This window comes from Hyla sarda, unplaced genomic scaffold, assembly GCF_029499605.1.
Source record: "Hyla sarda isolate aHylSar1 unplaced genomic scaffold, aHylSar1.hap1 scaffold_866, whole genome shotgun sequence".
Classification (NCBI taxonomy): domain Eukaryota; kingdom Metazoa; phylum Chordata; class Amphibia; order Anura; family Hylidae; genus Hyla; species Hyla sarda.
Window position 1 is genome coordinate 104860 of NW_026610894.1, and position 14668 is coordinate 119527.

Here is a 14668-nt window from a genome sequence, read left to right on the forward strand (position 1 = left end):
AATCCTTAGAAAATTATCCCCCAGTGTCTCCATCTGCTGGCGGTATTGAATAAGCATTGCTGCACTGATGGGGTATGCATTAGACGAAAAAAAAGAAGAAAAAGAAGAATAATACGCCCAGAAAAGAGGCGAAAAGGAGAAAAACGTAAAAAAACGTGAAAAAAAAGTAAGAGGAAGAGAAGGGAAAAAAAGGTGGAAATGGGTTTAAAAGTGATTTCGGCGGAGAAATATATATATATATATATATATATATATATATATATATATATATACGCGCACACACACACATATATATAAACGTATTCTCCGTTGAGATATTGCAGCCGCTGCTGTGTCCAGGCCCAGGAGCCTTAGCACTGTGCTGTGATGTCACTCAATACCACTGACATCACTAGGTGTAAACAACATCTCTCCTTTGCTGTGTATGTGACTATGGAGCTGTTTGGTGATGTCGTCTATTATGGCCTTCATAGAAGCAACAGGAGATTGTTGCATCCATCTAGAACCCTCAGAACTACAGTGCTATGATGTCACTCACTTCCACAGGCCTTGCAGAGTGTAAACAACAACAACCCAGCTTTGTTGTGTATGTAACCATAGGGATTTGTGATGTCACCTAGAACCTTCACAGCAGCGACAGCTTTATGAGGAGCATCAGCACTGCTCTGCCTGAGCAGAACCATCACCGCCATAGGTTGTCAAATAACCCGGGTTTAACCCACACAGGTAAGTCCAATGGGGTGCAGGCATGTCCTCTATGCTTACAGCTTCCCGTGGGTGTTGGTTTGATACCGTTTGGGGACAGCCAAGGAGGCATCTGCAGGCAACAAAGGTAGGTGTGTGCTTGTGTGTGTGTTTCCTATGCAGATCCTAAGCCCAGTGTCACATGCAAGTAGGAGGAGTAAGAAGGGTTCCTGGCAAATCCGGGTTATGGATTGCATTTAAAAAGGCCCCGTGGGAGTGCAATGGGCCCCTGTCTTGCTGCTTAGCAATAATGGTATGGGTTTAGGTTCTGCTGTGTGTACTGGTGGTTGACTGCCCCCCAGCCCAGAGTGTGCATGGAAAATTGTCTGGCAGCCTCCCTGACAGCAAGCAGTGATAGTGCCCATGAAGGGCACCTTGTTGGGCCCGCCCCTTTCACGGTTATCGCTTCTCGGCCTTTTGGCTAAGATCAAGTGTAGTATCTGTTCTTATCAGTTTAATATCTGATACGTCCCCTATCTGGGGACCATATATTAAATGGATTTTTGAGAACGGGGGCCGATTTCGAAGCTTGCTTCCGTCGCCCTATGCATTGACCCGATATGGCAGTATCTTCGGGTACAGTGCACCACCCCCTTACAGGGTTAAAAAGAAAGATTCCTACTTTCATTGCTACCTGCTTGCTGGCTAGCCAGCTAGCCAGCCCTGTGGGCCTTGCTGCTGCTGCAGCCAAAAAACAAAAGGTGGTGCTGCTGCTGCTTCTGCTGCTTCTGCTTCTGCTTGTGTCTGGCCGCTGTTGGAGCGTCCAGGCACAGGACTTCTGCTGCTGCTGACTAAATGGCCTCCTTAATTGGATCATTTGAGTAGCCAGCACACCTGTGCAGGTAGGGCATGACATGATAGGCAGCTGCCTTGATAGCGGGTGGGTGCTGAATGTTCCTAATTGACAAAATAAGATTAATGCTTATGAAGAAATATAAAATCTCATCCCTTCCCCAATATCGCGCCACACCCCTACCCCTTAATTCCCTGGTTGAACTTGATGGACATATGTCTTTTTTCGACCGTACTAACTATGTAACTATGTAACATAACATGGGGGGGGGGGGGGGGGTCTCCTGGCTGTTCACACAGGTGTGTCATTGCTGTACATTGACCATGCATTGCTTCTGTGGTATTGCAAAGGCAAAGACAAATGCTTCCAGCCATCCATTGCACTAATGGATTGGTCATCAGCTGGCTGTCTATGTCCCGCATCAATATAGACCAAAGTACAGAGGGTTAGGCTATGCTATTGTGCACCTACCTGATGCATCAGAAGGTGCGAGGCCCTTGCTAAATTCTGTGCACAGACTTTGAGATCTATACTTTAGACTGTATCTAAACCTGCTCCAACATGGACTGACATTCTGGCCTACTTTCAGCCGATGCGACTTGTCTGTCGCTGAACAGTCGCTTTTTATGTATTCAGCACCTATGTATAATGTTGTAAAAATGCTCTAGAAGCTAAAGTCGCAGAAATGTCACACATATTTGGCCTGCAACTTTCTGTGCGACAAATTCAGACAGGAAAAATCAGTATAAATCCTTAGAAAATTATCCCCCAGTGTCTCCATCTGCTGGCGGTATTGAATAAGCATTGCTGCACTGATGGGGTATGCATTAGACGAAAAAAAAGAAGAAAAAGAAGAATAATACGCCCAGAAAAGAGGCGAAAAGGAGAAAAACGTAAAAAAACGTGAAAAAAAAGTAAGAGGAAGAGAAGGGAAAAAAAGGTGGAAATGGGTTTAAAAGTGATTTCGGCGGAGAAATATATATATATATATATATATATATATATATATATATATATATATATACGCGCACACACACACATATATATAAACGTATTCTCCGTTGAGATATTGCAGCCGCTGCTGTGTCCAGGCCCAGGAGCCTTAGCACTGTGCTGTGATGTCACTCAATACCACTGACATCACTAGGTGTAAACAACATCTCTCCTTTGCTGTGTATGTGACTATGGAGCTGTTTGGTGATGTCGTCTATTATGGCCTTCATAGAAGCAACAGGAGATTGTTGCATCCATCTAGAACCCTCAGAACTACAGTGCTATGATGTCACTCACTTCCACAGGCCTTGCAGAGTGTAAACAACAACAACCCAGCTTTGTTGTGTATGTAACAATAGGGATTTGTGATGTCACCTAGAACCTTCACAGCAGCGACAGCTTTATGAGGAGCATCAGCACTGCTCTGCCTGAGCAGAACCATCACCGCCATAGGTTGTCAAATAACCCGGGTTTAACCCACACAGGTAAGTCCAATGGGGTGCAGGCATGTCCTCTATGCTTACAGCTTCCCGTGGGTGTTGGTTTGATACCGTTTGGGGACAGCCAAGGAGGCATCTGCAGGCAACAAAGGTAGGTGTGTGCTTGTGTGTGTGTTTCCTATGCAGATCCTAAGCCCAGTGTCACATGCAAGTAGGAGGAGTAAGAAGGGTTCCTGGCAAATCCGGGTTATGGATTGCATTTAAAAAGGCCCCGTGGGAGTGCAATGGGCCCCTGTCTTGCTGCTTAGCAATAATGGTATGGGTTTAGGTTCTGCTGTGTGTACTGGTGGTTGACTGCCCCCCAGCCCAGAGTGTGCATGGAAAATTGTCTGGCAGCCTCCCTGACAGCAAGCAGTGATAGTGCCCATGAAGGGCACCTTGTTGGGCCCGCCCCTTTCACGGTTATCGCTTCTCGGCCTTTTGGCTAAGATCAAGTGTAGTATCTGTTCTTATCAGTTTAATATCTGATACGTCCCCTATCTGGGGACCATATATTAAATGGATTTTTGAGAACGGGGGCCGATTTCGAAGCTTGCTTCCGTCGCCCTATGCATTGACCCGATATGGCAGTATCTTCGGGTACAGTGCACCACCCCCTTACAGGGTTAAAAAGAAAGATTCCTACTTTCATTGCTACCTGCTTGCTGGCTAGCCAGCTAGCCAGCCCTGTGGGCCTTGCTGCTGCTGCAGCAGCCAAAAAACAAAAGGTGGTGCTGCTGCTGCTTCTGCTGCTTCTGCTTCTGCTTGTGTCTGGCCGCTGTTGGAGCGTCCAGGCACAGGACTTCTGCTGCTGCTGACTAAATGGCCTCCTTAATTGGATCATTTGAGTAGCCAGCACACCTGTGCAGGTAGGGCATGACATGATAGGCAGCTGCCTTGATAGCGGGTGGGTGCTGAATGTTCCTAATTGACAAAATAAGATTAATGCTTATGAAGAAATATAAAATCTCATCCCTTCCCCAATATCGCGCCACACCCCTACCCCTTAATTCCCTGGTTGAACTTGATGGACATATGTCTTTTTTCGACCGTACTAACTATGTAACTATGTAACATAACATGGGGGGGGGGGGGGGTCTCCTGGCTGTTCACACAGGTGTGTCATTGCTGTACATTGACCATGCATTGCTTCTGTGGTATTGCAAAGGCAAAGACAAATGCTTCCAGCCATCCATTGCACTAATGGATTGGTCATCAGCTGGCTGTCTATGTCCCGCATCAATATAGACCAAAGTACAGAGGGTTAGGCTATGCTATTGTGCACCTACCTGATGCATCAGAAGGTGCGAGGCCCTTGCTAAATTCTGTGCACAGACTTTGAGATCTATACTTTAGACTGTATCTAAACCTGCTCCAACATGGACTGACATTCTGGCCTACTTTCAGCCGATGCGACTTGTCTGTCGCTGAACAGTCGCTTTTTATGTATTCAGCACCTATGTATAATGTTGTAAAAATGCTCTAGAAGCTAAAGTCGCAGAAATGTCACACATATTTGGCCTGCAACTTTCTGTGCGACAAATTCAGACAGGAAAAATCAGTATAAATCCTTAGAAAATTATCCCCCAGTGTCTCCATCTGCTGGCGGTATTGAATAAGCATTGCTGCACTGATGGGGTATGCATTAGACGAAAAAAAAGAAGAAAAAGAAGAATAATACGCCCAGAAAAGAGGCGAAAAGGAGAAAAACGTAAAAAAACGTGAAAAAAAAGTAAGAGGAAGAGAAGGGAAAGAAAGGTGGAAATGGGTTTAAAAGTGATTTCGGCGGAGAAATATATATATATATATATATATATATATATATATATATATACGCGCACACACACACATATATATAAACGTATTCTCCGTTGAGATATTGCAGCCGCTGCTGTGTCCAGGCCCAGGAGCCTTAGCACTGTGCTGTGATGTCACTCAATACCACTGACATCACTAGGTGTAAACAACATCTCTCCTTTGCTGTGTATGTGACTATGGAGCTGTTTGGTGATGTCGTCTATTATGGCCTTCATAGAAGCAACAGGAGATTGTTGCATCCATCTAGAACCCTCAGAACTACAGTGCTATGATGTCACTCACTTCCACAGGCCTTGCAGAGTGTAAACAACAACAACCCAGCTTTGTTGTGTATGTAACCATAGGGATTTGTGATGTCACCTAGAACCTTCACAGCAGCGACAGCTTTATGAGGAGCATCAGCACTGCTCTGCCTGAGCAGAACCATCACCGCCATAGGTTGTCAAATAACCCGGGTTTAACCCACACAGGTAAGTCCAATGGGGTGCAGGCATGTCCTCTATGCTTACAGCTTCCCGTGGGTGTTGGTTTGATACCGTTTGGGGACAGCCAAGGAGGCATCTGCAGGCAACAAAGGTAGGTGTGTGCTTGTGTGTGTGTTTCCTATGCAGATCCTAAGCCCAGTGTCACATGCAAGTAGGAGGAGTAAGAAGGGTTCCTGGCAAATCCGGGTTATGGATTGCATTTAAAAAGGCCCCGTGGGAGTGCAATGGGCCCCTGTCTTGCTGCTTAGCAATAATGGTATGGGTTTAGGTTCTGCTGTGTGTACTGGTGGTTGACTGCCCCCCAGCCCAGAGTGTGCATGGAAAATTGTCTGGCAGCCTCCCTGACAGCAAGCAGTGATAGTGCCCATGAAGGGCACCTTGTTGGGCCCGCCCCTTTCACGGTTATCGCTTCTCGGCCTTTTGGCTAAGATCAAGTGTAGTATCTGTTCTTATCAGTTTAATATCTGATACGTCCCCTATCTGGGGACCATATATTAAATGGATTTTTGAGAACGGGGGCCGATTTCGAAGCTTGCTTCCGTCGCCCTATGCATTGACCCGATATGGCAGTATCTTCGGGTACAGTGCACCACCCCCTTACAGGGTTAAAAAGAAAGATTCCTACTTTCATTGCTACCTGCTTGCTGGCTAGCCAGCTAGCCAGCCCTGTGGGCCTTGCTGCTGCTGCAGCCAAAAAACAAAAGGTGGTGCTGCTGCTGCTTCTGCTGCTTCTGCTTCTGCTTGTGTCTGGCCGCTGTTGGAGCGTCCAGGCACAGGACTTCTGCTGCTGCTGACTAAATGGCCTCCTTAATTGGATCATTTGAGTAGCCAGCACACCTGTGCAGGTAGGGCATGACATGATAGGCAGCTGCCTTGATAGCGGGTGGGTGCTGAATGTTCCTAATTGACAAAATAAGATTAATGCTTATGAAGAAATATAAAATCTCATCCCTTCCCCAATATCGCGCCACACCCCTACCCCTTAATTCCCTGGTTGAACTTGATGGACATATGTCTTTTTTCGACCCTACTAACTATGTAACTATGTAACATAACATGGGGGGGGGGGGGTCTCCTGGTTGTTCACACAGGTGTGTCATTGCTGTACATTGACCATGCATTGCTTCTGTGGTATTGCAAAGGCAAAGACAAATGCTTCCAGCCATCCATTGCACTAATGGATTGGTCATCAGCTGGCTGTCTATGTCCCGCATCAATATAGACCAAAGTACAGAGGGTTAGGCTATGCTATTGTGCACCTACCTGATGCATCAGAAGGTGCGAGGCCCTTGCTAAATTCTGTGCACAGACTTTGAGATCTATACTTTAGACTGTATCTAAACCTGCTCCAACATAGACTGACATTCTGGCCTACTTTCAGCCGATGCGACTTGTCTGTCGCTGAACAGTCGCTTTTTATGTATTCAGCACCTATGTATAATGTTGTAAAAATGCTCTAGAAGCTAAAGTCGCAGAAATGTCACACATATTTGGCCTGCAACTTTCTGTGCGACAAATTCAGACAGGAAAAATCAGTATAAATCCTTAGAAAATTATCCCCCAGTGTCTCCATCTGCTGGCGGTATTGAATAAGCATTGCTGCACTGATGGGGTATGCATTAGACGAAAAAAAAGAAGAAAAAGAAGAATAATACGCCCAGAAAAGAGGCGAAAAGGAGAAAGACGTAAAAAAACGTGAAAAAAAAGTAAGAGGAAGAGAAGGGAAAAAAAGGTGGAAATGGGTTTAAAAGTGATTTCGGCGGAGAAATATATATATATATATATATATATATATATATATATATATATATATATATATATATACGCGCACACACACACATATATATAAACGTATTCTCCGTTGAGATATTGCAGCCGCTGCTGTGTCCAGGCCCAGGAGCCTTAGCACTGTGCTGTGATGTCACTCAATACCACTGACATCACTAGGTGTAAACAACATCTCTCCTTTGCTGTGTATGTGACTATGGAGCTGTTTGGTGATGTCGTCTATTATGGCCTTCATAGAAGCAACAGGAGATTGTTGCATCCATCTAGAACCCTCAGAACTACAGTGCTATGATGTCACTCACTTCCACAGGCCTTGCAGAGTGTAAACAACAACAACCCAGCTTTGTTGTGTATGTAACCATAGGGATTTGTGATGTCACCTAGAACCTTCACAGCAGCGACAGCTTTATGAGGAGCATCAGCACTGCTCTGCCTGAGCAGAACCATCACCGCCATAGGTTGTCAAATAACCCGGGTTTAACCCACACAGGTAAGTCCAATGGGGTGCAGGCATGTCCTCTATGCTTACAGCTTCCCGTGGGTGTTGGTTTGATACCGTTTGGGGACAGCCAAGGAGGCATCTGCAGGCAACAAAGGTAGGTGTGTGCTTGTGTGTGTGTTTCCTATGCAGATCCTAAGCCCAGTGTCACATGCAAGTAGGAGGAGTAAGAAGGGTTCCTGGCAAATCCGGGTTATGGATTGCATTTAAAAAGGCCCCGTGGGAGTGCAATGGGCCCCTGTCTTGCTGCTTAGCAATAATGGTATGGGTTTAGGTTCTGCTGTGTGTACTGGTGGTTGACTGCCCCCCAGCCCAGAGTGTGCATGGAAAATTGTCTGGCAGCCTCCCTGACAGCAAGCAGTGATAGTGCCCATGAAGGGCACCTTGTTGGGCCCGCCCCTTTCACGGTTATCGCTTCTCGGCCTTTTGGCTAAGATCAAGTGTAGTATCTGTTCTTATCAGTTTAATATCTGATACGTCCCCTATCTGGGGACCATATATTAAATGGATTTTTGAGAACGGGGGCCGATTTCGAAGCTTGCTTCCGTCGCCCTATGCATTGACCCGATATGGCAGTATCTTCGGGTACAGTGCACCACCCCCTTACAGGGTTAAAAAGAAAGATTCCTACTTTCATTGCTACCTGCTTGCTGGCTAGCCAGCTAGCCAGCCCTGTGGGCCTTGCTGCTGCTGCAGCCAAAAAACAAAAGGTGGTGCTGCTGCTGCTTCTGCTGCTTCTGCTTCTGCTTGTGTCTGGCCGCTGTTGGAGCGTCCAGGCACAGGACTTCTGCTGCTGCTGACTAAATGGCCTCCTTAATTGGATCATTTGAGTAGCCAGCACACCTGTGCAGGTAGGGCATGACATGATAGGCAGCTGCCTTGATAGCGGGTGGGTGCTGAATGTTCCTAATTGACAAAATAAGATTAATGCTTATGAAGAAATATAAAATCTCATCCCTTCCCCAATATCGCGCCACACCCCTACCCCTTAATTCCCTGGTTGAACTTGATGGACATATGTCTTTTTTCGACCGTACTAACTATGTAACTATGTAACATAACATGGGGGGGGGGGGGGGGGGGTCTCCTGGCTGTTCACACAGGTGTGTCATTGCTGTACATTGACCATGCATTGCTTCTGTGGTATTGCAAAGGCAAAGACAAATGCTTCCAGCCATCCATTGCACTAATGGATTGGTCATCAGCTGGCTGTCTATGTCCCGCATCAATATAGACCAAAGTACAGAGGGTTAGGCTATGCTATTGTGCACCTACCTGATGCATCAGAAGGTGCGAGGCCCTTGCTAAATTCTGTGCACAGACTTTGAGATCTATACTTTAGACTGTATCTAAACCTGCTCCAACATGGACTGACATTCTGGCCTACTTTCAGCCGATGCGACTTGTCTGTCGCTGAACAGTCGCATTTTATGTATTCAGCACCTATGTATAATGTTGTAAAAATGCTCTAGAAGCTAAAGTCGCAGAAATGTCACACATATTTGGCCTGCAACTTTCTGTGCGACAAATTCAGACAGGAAAAATCAGTATAAATCCTTAGAAAATTATCCCCCAGTGTCTCCATCTGCTGGCGGTATTGAATAAGCATTGCTGCACTGATGGGGTATGCATTAGACGAAAAAAAAGAAGAAAAAGAAGAATAATACGCCCAGAAAAGAGGCGAAAAGGAGAAAAACGTAAAAAAACGTGAAAAAAAAGTAAGAGGAAGAGAAGGGAAAAAAAGGTGGAAATGGGTTTAAAAGTGATTTCGGCGGAGAAATATATATATATATATATATATATATATATATATATATATATATATATATATATATATATACGCGCACACACACACATATATATAAACGTATTCTCCGTTGAGATATTGCAGCCGCTGCTGTGTCCAGGCCCAGGAGCCTTAGCACTGTGCTGTGATGTCACTCAATACCACTGACATCACTAGGTGTAAACAACATCTCTCCTTTGCTGTGTATGTGACTATGGAGCTGTTTGGTGATGTCGTCTATTATGGCCTTCATAGAAGCAACAGGAGATTGTTGCATCCATCTAGAACCCTCAGAACTACAGTGCTATGATGTCACTCACTTCCACAGGCCTTGCAGAGTGTAAACAACAACAACCCAGCTTTGTTGTGTATGTAACCATAGGGATTTGTGATGTCACCTAGAACCTTCACAGCAGCGACAGCTTTATGAGGAGCATCAGCACTGCTCTGCCTGAGCAGAACCATCACCGCCATAGGTTGTCAAATAACCCGGGTTTAACCCACACAGGTAAGTCCAATGGGGTGCAGGCATGTCTTCTATGCTTACAGCTTCCCGTGGTTGTTGGTTTGATACCGTTTGGGGACAGCCAAGGAGGCATCTGCAGGCAACAAAGGTAGGTGTGTGCTTGTGTGTGTGTTTCCTATGCAGATCCTAAGCCCAGTGTCACATGCAAGTAGGAGGAGTAAGAAGGGTTCCTGGCAAATCCGGGTTATGGATTGCATTTAAAAAGGCCCCGTGGGAGTGCAATGGGCCCCTGTCTTGCTGCTTAGCAATAATGGTATGGGTTTAGGTTCTGCTGTGTGTACTGGTGGTTGACTGCCCCCCAGCCCAGAGTGTGCATGGAAAATTGTCTGGCAGCCTCCCTGACAGCAAGCAGTGATAGTGCCCATGAAGGGCACCTTGTTGGGCCCGCCCCTTTCACGGTTATCGCTTCTCGGCCTTTTGGCTAAGATCAAGTGTAGTATCTGTTCTTATCAGTTTAATATCTGATACGTCCCCTATCTGGGGACCATATATTAAATGGATTTTTGAGAACGGGGGCCGATTTCGAAGCTTGCTTCCGTCGCCCTATGCATTGACCCGATATGGCAGTATCTTCGGGTACAGTGCACCACCCCCTTACAGGGTTAAAAAGAAAGATTCCTACTTTCATTGCTACCTGCTTGCTGGCTAGCCAGCTAGCCAGCCCTGTGGGCCTTGCTGCTGCTGCAGCAGCCAAAAAACAAAAGGTGGTGCTGCTGCTGCTTCTGCTGCTTCTGCTTCTGCTTGTGTCTGGCCGCTGTTGGAGCGTCCAGGCACAGGACTTCTGCTGCTGCTGACTAAATGGCCTCCTTAATTGGATCATTTGAGTAGCCAGCACACCTGTGCAGGTAGGGCATGACATGATAGGCAGCTGCCTTGATAGCGGGTGGGTGCTGAATGTTCCTAATTGACAAAATAAGATTAATGCTTATGAAGAAATATAAAATCTCATCCCTTCCCCAATATCGCGCCACACCCCTACCCCTTAATTCCCTGGTTGAACTTGATGGACATATGTCTTTTTTCGACCGTACTAACTATGTAACTATGTAACATAACATGGGGGGGGGGGGGGGGTCTCCTGGCTGTTCACACAGGTGTGTCATTGCTGTACATTGACCATGCATTGCTTCTGTGGTATTGCAAAGGCAAAGACAAATGCTTCCAGCCATCCATTGCACTAATGGATTGGTCATCAGCTGGCTGTCTATGTCCCGCATCAATATAGACCAAAGTACAGAGGGTTAGGCTATGCTATTGTGCACCTACCTGATGCATCAGAAGGTGCGAGGCCCTTGCTAAATTCTGTGCACAGACTTTGAGATCTATACTTTAGACTGTATCTAAACCTGCTCCAACATGGACTGACATTCTGGCCTACTTTCAGCCGATGCGACTTGTCTGTCGCTGAACAGTCGCTTTTTATGTATTCAGCACCTATGTATAATGTTGTAAAAATGCTCTAGAAGCTAAAGTCGCAGAAATGTCACACATATTTGGCCTGCAACTTTCTGTGCGACAAATTCAGACAGGAAAAATCAGTATAAATCCTTAGAAAATTATCCCCCAGTGTCTCCATCTGCTGGCGGTATTGAATAAGCATTGCTGCACTGATGGGGTATGCATTAGACGAAAAAAAAGAAGAAAAAGAAGAATAATACGCCCAGAAAAGAGGCGAAAAGGAGAAAAACGTAAAAAAACGTGAAAAAAAAGTAAGAGGAAGAGAAGGGAAAAAAAGGTGGAAATGGGTTTAAAAGTGATTTCGGCGGAGAAATATATATATATATATATATATATATATATATATATATATATATATATATATATACGCGCACACACACACATATATATAAACGTATTCTCCGTTGAGATATTGCAGCCGCTGCTGTGTCCAGGCCCAGGAGCCTTAGCACTGTGCTGTGATGTCACTCAATACCACTGACATCACTAGGTGTAAACAACATCTCTCCTTTGCTGTGTATGTGACTATGGAGCTGTTTGGTGATGTCGTCTATTATGGCCTTCATAGAAGCAACAGGAGATTGTTGCATCCATCTAGAACCCTCAGAACTACAGTGCTATGATGTCACTCACTTCCACAGGCCTTGCAGAGTGTAAACAACAACAACCCAGCTTTGTTGTGTATGTAACCATAGGGATTTGTGATGTCACCTAGAACCTTCACAGCAGCGACAGCTTTATGAGGAGCATCAGCACTGCTCTGCCTGAGCAGAACCATCACCGCCATAGGTTGTCAAATAACCCGGGTTTAACCCACACAGGTAAGTCCAATGGGGTGCAGGCATGTCCTCTATGCTTACAGCTTCCCGTGGGTGTTGGTTTGATACCGTTTGGGGACAGCCAAGGAGGCATCTGCAGGCAACAAAGGTAGGTGTGTGCTTGTGTGTGTGTTTCCTATGCAGATCCTAAGCCCAGTGTCACATGCAAGTAGGAGGAGTAAGAAGGGTTCCTGGCAAATCCGGGTTATGGATTGCATTTAAAAAGGCCCCGTGGGAGTGCAATGGGCCCCTGTCTTGCTGCTTAGCAATAATGGTATGGGTTTAGGTTCTGCTGTGTGTACTGGTGGTTGACTGCCCCCCAGCCCAGAGTGTGCATGGAAAATTGTCTGGCAGCCTCCCTGACAGCAAGCAGTGATAGTGCCCATGAAGGGCACCTTGTTGGGCCCGCCCCTTTCACGGTTATCGCTTCTCGGCCTTTTGGCTAAGATCAAGTGTAGTATCTGTTCTTATCAGTTTAATATCTGATACGTCCCCTATCTGGGGACCATATATTAAATGGATTTTTGAGAACGGGGGCCGATTTCGAAGCTTGCTTCCGTCGCCCTATGCATTGACCCGATATGGCAGTATCTTCGGGTACAGTGCACCACCCCCTTACAGGGTTAAAAAGAAAGATTCCTACTTTCATTGCTACCTGCTTGCTGGCTAGCCAGCTAGCCAGCCCTGTGGGCCTTGCTGCTGCTGCAGCCAAAAAACAAAAGGTGGTGCTGCTGCTGCTTCTGCTGCTTCTGCTTCTGCTTGTGTCTGGCCGCTGTTGGAGCGTCCAGGCACAGGACTTCTGCTGCTGCTGACTAAATGGCCTCCTTAATTGGATCATTTGAGTAGCCAGCACACCTGTGCAGGTAGGGCATGACATGATAGGCAGCTGCCTTGATAGCGGGTGGGTGCTGAATGTTCCTAATTGACAAAATAAGATTAATGCTTATGAAGAAATATAAAATCTCATCCCTTCCCCAATATCGCGCCACACCCCTACCCCTTAATTCCCTGGTTGAACTTGATGGACATATGTCTTTTTTCGACCCTACTAACTATGTAACTATGTAACATAACATGGGGGGGGGGGGGTCTCCTGGCTGTTCACACAGGTGTGTCATTGCTGTACATTGACCATGCATTGCTTCTGTGGTATTGCAAAGGCAAAGACAAATGCTTCCAGCCATCCATTGCACTAATGGATTGGTCATCAGCTGGCTGTCTATGTCCCGCATCAATATAGACCAAAGTACAGAGGGTTAGGCTATGCTATTGTGCACCTACCTGATGCATCAGAAGGTGCGAGGCCCTTGCTAAATTCTGTGCACAGACTTTGAGATCTATACTTTAGACTGTATCTAAACCTGCTCCAACATAGACTGACATTCTGGCCTACTTTCAGCCGATGCGACTTGTCTGTCGCTGAACAGTCGCTTTTTATGTATTCAGCACCTATGTATAATGTTGTAAAAATGCTCTAGAAGCTAAAGTCGCAGAAATGTCACACATATTTGGCCTGCAACTTTCTGTGCGACAAATTCAGACAGGAAAAATCAGTATAAATCCTTAGAAAATTATCCCCCAGTGTCTCCATCTGCTGGCGGTATTGAATAAGCATTGCTGCACTGATGGGGTATGCATTAGACGAAAAAAAAGAAGAAAAAGAAGAATAATACGCCCAGAAAAGAGGCGAAAAGGAGAAAAACGTAAAAAAACGTGAAAAAAAAGTAAGAGGAAGAGAAGGGAAAAAAAGGTGGAAATGGGTTTAAAAGTGATTTCGGCGGAGAAATATATATATATATATATATATATATATATATATATATATATATATATATATATACGCGCACACACACACATATATATAAACGTATTCTCCGTTGAGATATTGCAGCCGCTGCTGTGTCCAGGCCCAGGAGCCTTAGCACTGTGCTGTGATGTCACTCAATACCACTGACATCACTAGGTGTAAACAACATCTCTCCTTTGCTGTGTATGTGACTATGGAGCTGTTTGGTGATGTCGTCTATTATGGCCTTCATAGAAGCAACAGGAGATTGTTGCATCCATCTAGAACCCTCAGAACTACAGTGCTATGATGTCACTCACTTCCACAGGCCTTGCAGAGTGTAAACAACAACAACCCAGCTTTGTTGTGTATGTAACCATAGGGATTTGTGATGTCACCTAGAACCTTCACAGCAGCGACAGCTTTATGAGGAGCATCAGCACTGCTCTGCCTGAGCAGAACCATCACCGCCATAGGTTGTCAAATAACCCGGGTTTAACCCACACAGGTAAGTCCAATGGGGTGCAGGCATGTCCTCTATGCTTACAGCTTCCCGTGGGTGTTGGTTTGATACCGTTTGGGGACAGCCAAGGAGGCATCTGCAGGCAACAAAGGTAGGTGTGTGCTTGTGTGTGTGTTTCCTATGCAGATCCTAAGCCCAGTGTCACATGCAAGTAGGAGGAGTAAGAAGGGTT

At 45.8% G+C, this 14668-nt stretch overlaps 6 non-coding genes across 6 annotated transcripts; all 6 read left to right on the forward strand.

Annotated features, from left to right (window-relative positions):
• The first annotated feature begins 1145 nt into the window (after positions 1 to 1145).
• Positions 1146 to 1336, forward strand: LOC130348119 (U2 spliceosomal RNA). Its single transcript, XR_008885905.1, has one exon. It is a non-coding gene; the product is annotated as a U2 spliceosomal RNA (small nuclear RNA).
• A 2098-nt stretch (positions 1337 to 3434) lies between these two features.
• Positions 3435 to 3625, forward strand: LOC130348120 (U2 spliceosomal RNA). Its single transcript, XR_008885906.1, has one exon. It is a non-coding gene; the product is annotated as a U2 spliceosomal RNA (small nuclear RNA).
• A 2091-nt stretch (positions 3626 to 5716) lies between these two features.
• On the forward strand, positions 5717 to 5907 carry LOC130348121 (U2 spliceosomal RNA). Its single transcript, XR_008885907.1, has one exon. It is a non-coding gene; the product is annotated as a U2 spliceosomal RNA (small nuclear RNA).
• Positions 5908 to 8009: 2102 nt separating this feature from the next.
• Positions 8010 to 8200, forward strand: LOC130348122 (U2 spliceosomal RNA). Its single transcript, XR_008885908.1, has one exon. It is a non-coding gene; the product is annotated as a U2 spliceosomal RNA (small nuclear RNA).
• A 2112-nt stretch (positions 8201 to 10312) lies between these two features.
• On the forward strand, positions 10313 to 10503 carry LOC130348123 (U2 spliceosomal RNA). The gene has a single exon (XR_008885909.1). It is a non-coding gene; the product is annotated as a U2 spliceosomal RNA (small nuclear RNA).
• Positions 10504 to 12609: 2106 nt separating this feature from the next.
• Positions 12610 to 12800, forward strand: LOC130348124 (U2 spliceosomal RNA). The gene has a single exon (XR_008885910.1). It is a non-coding gene; the product is annotated as a U2 spliceosomal RNA (small nuclear RNA).
• The last annotated feature ends 1868 nt before the right edge of the window (positions 12801 to 14668 follow it).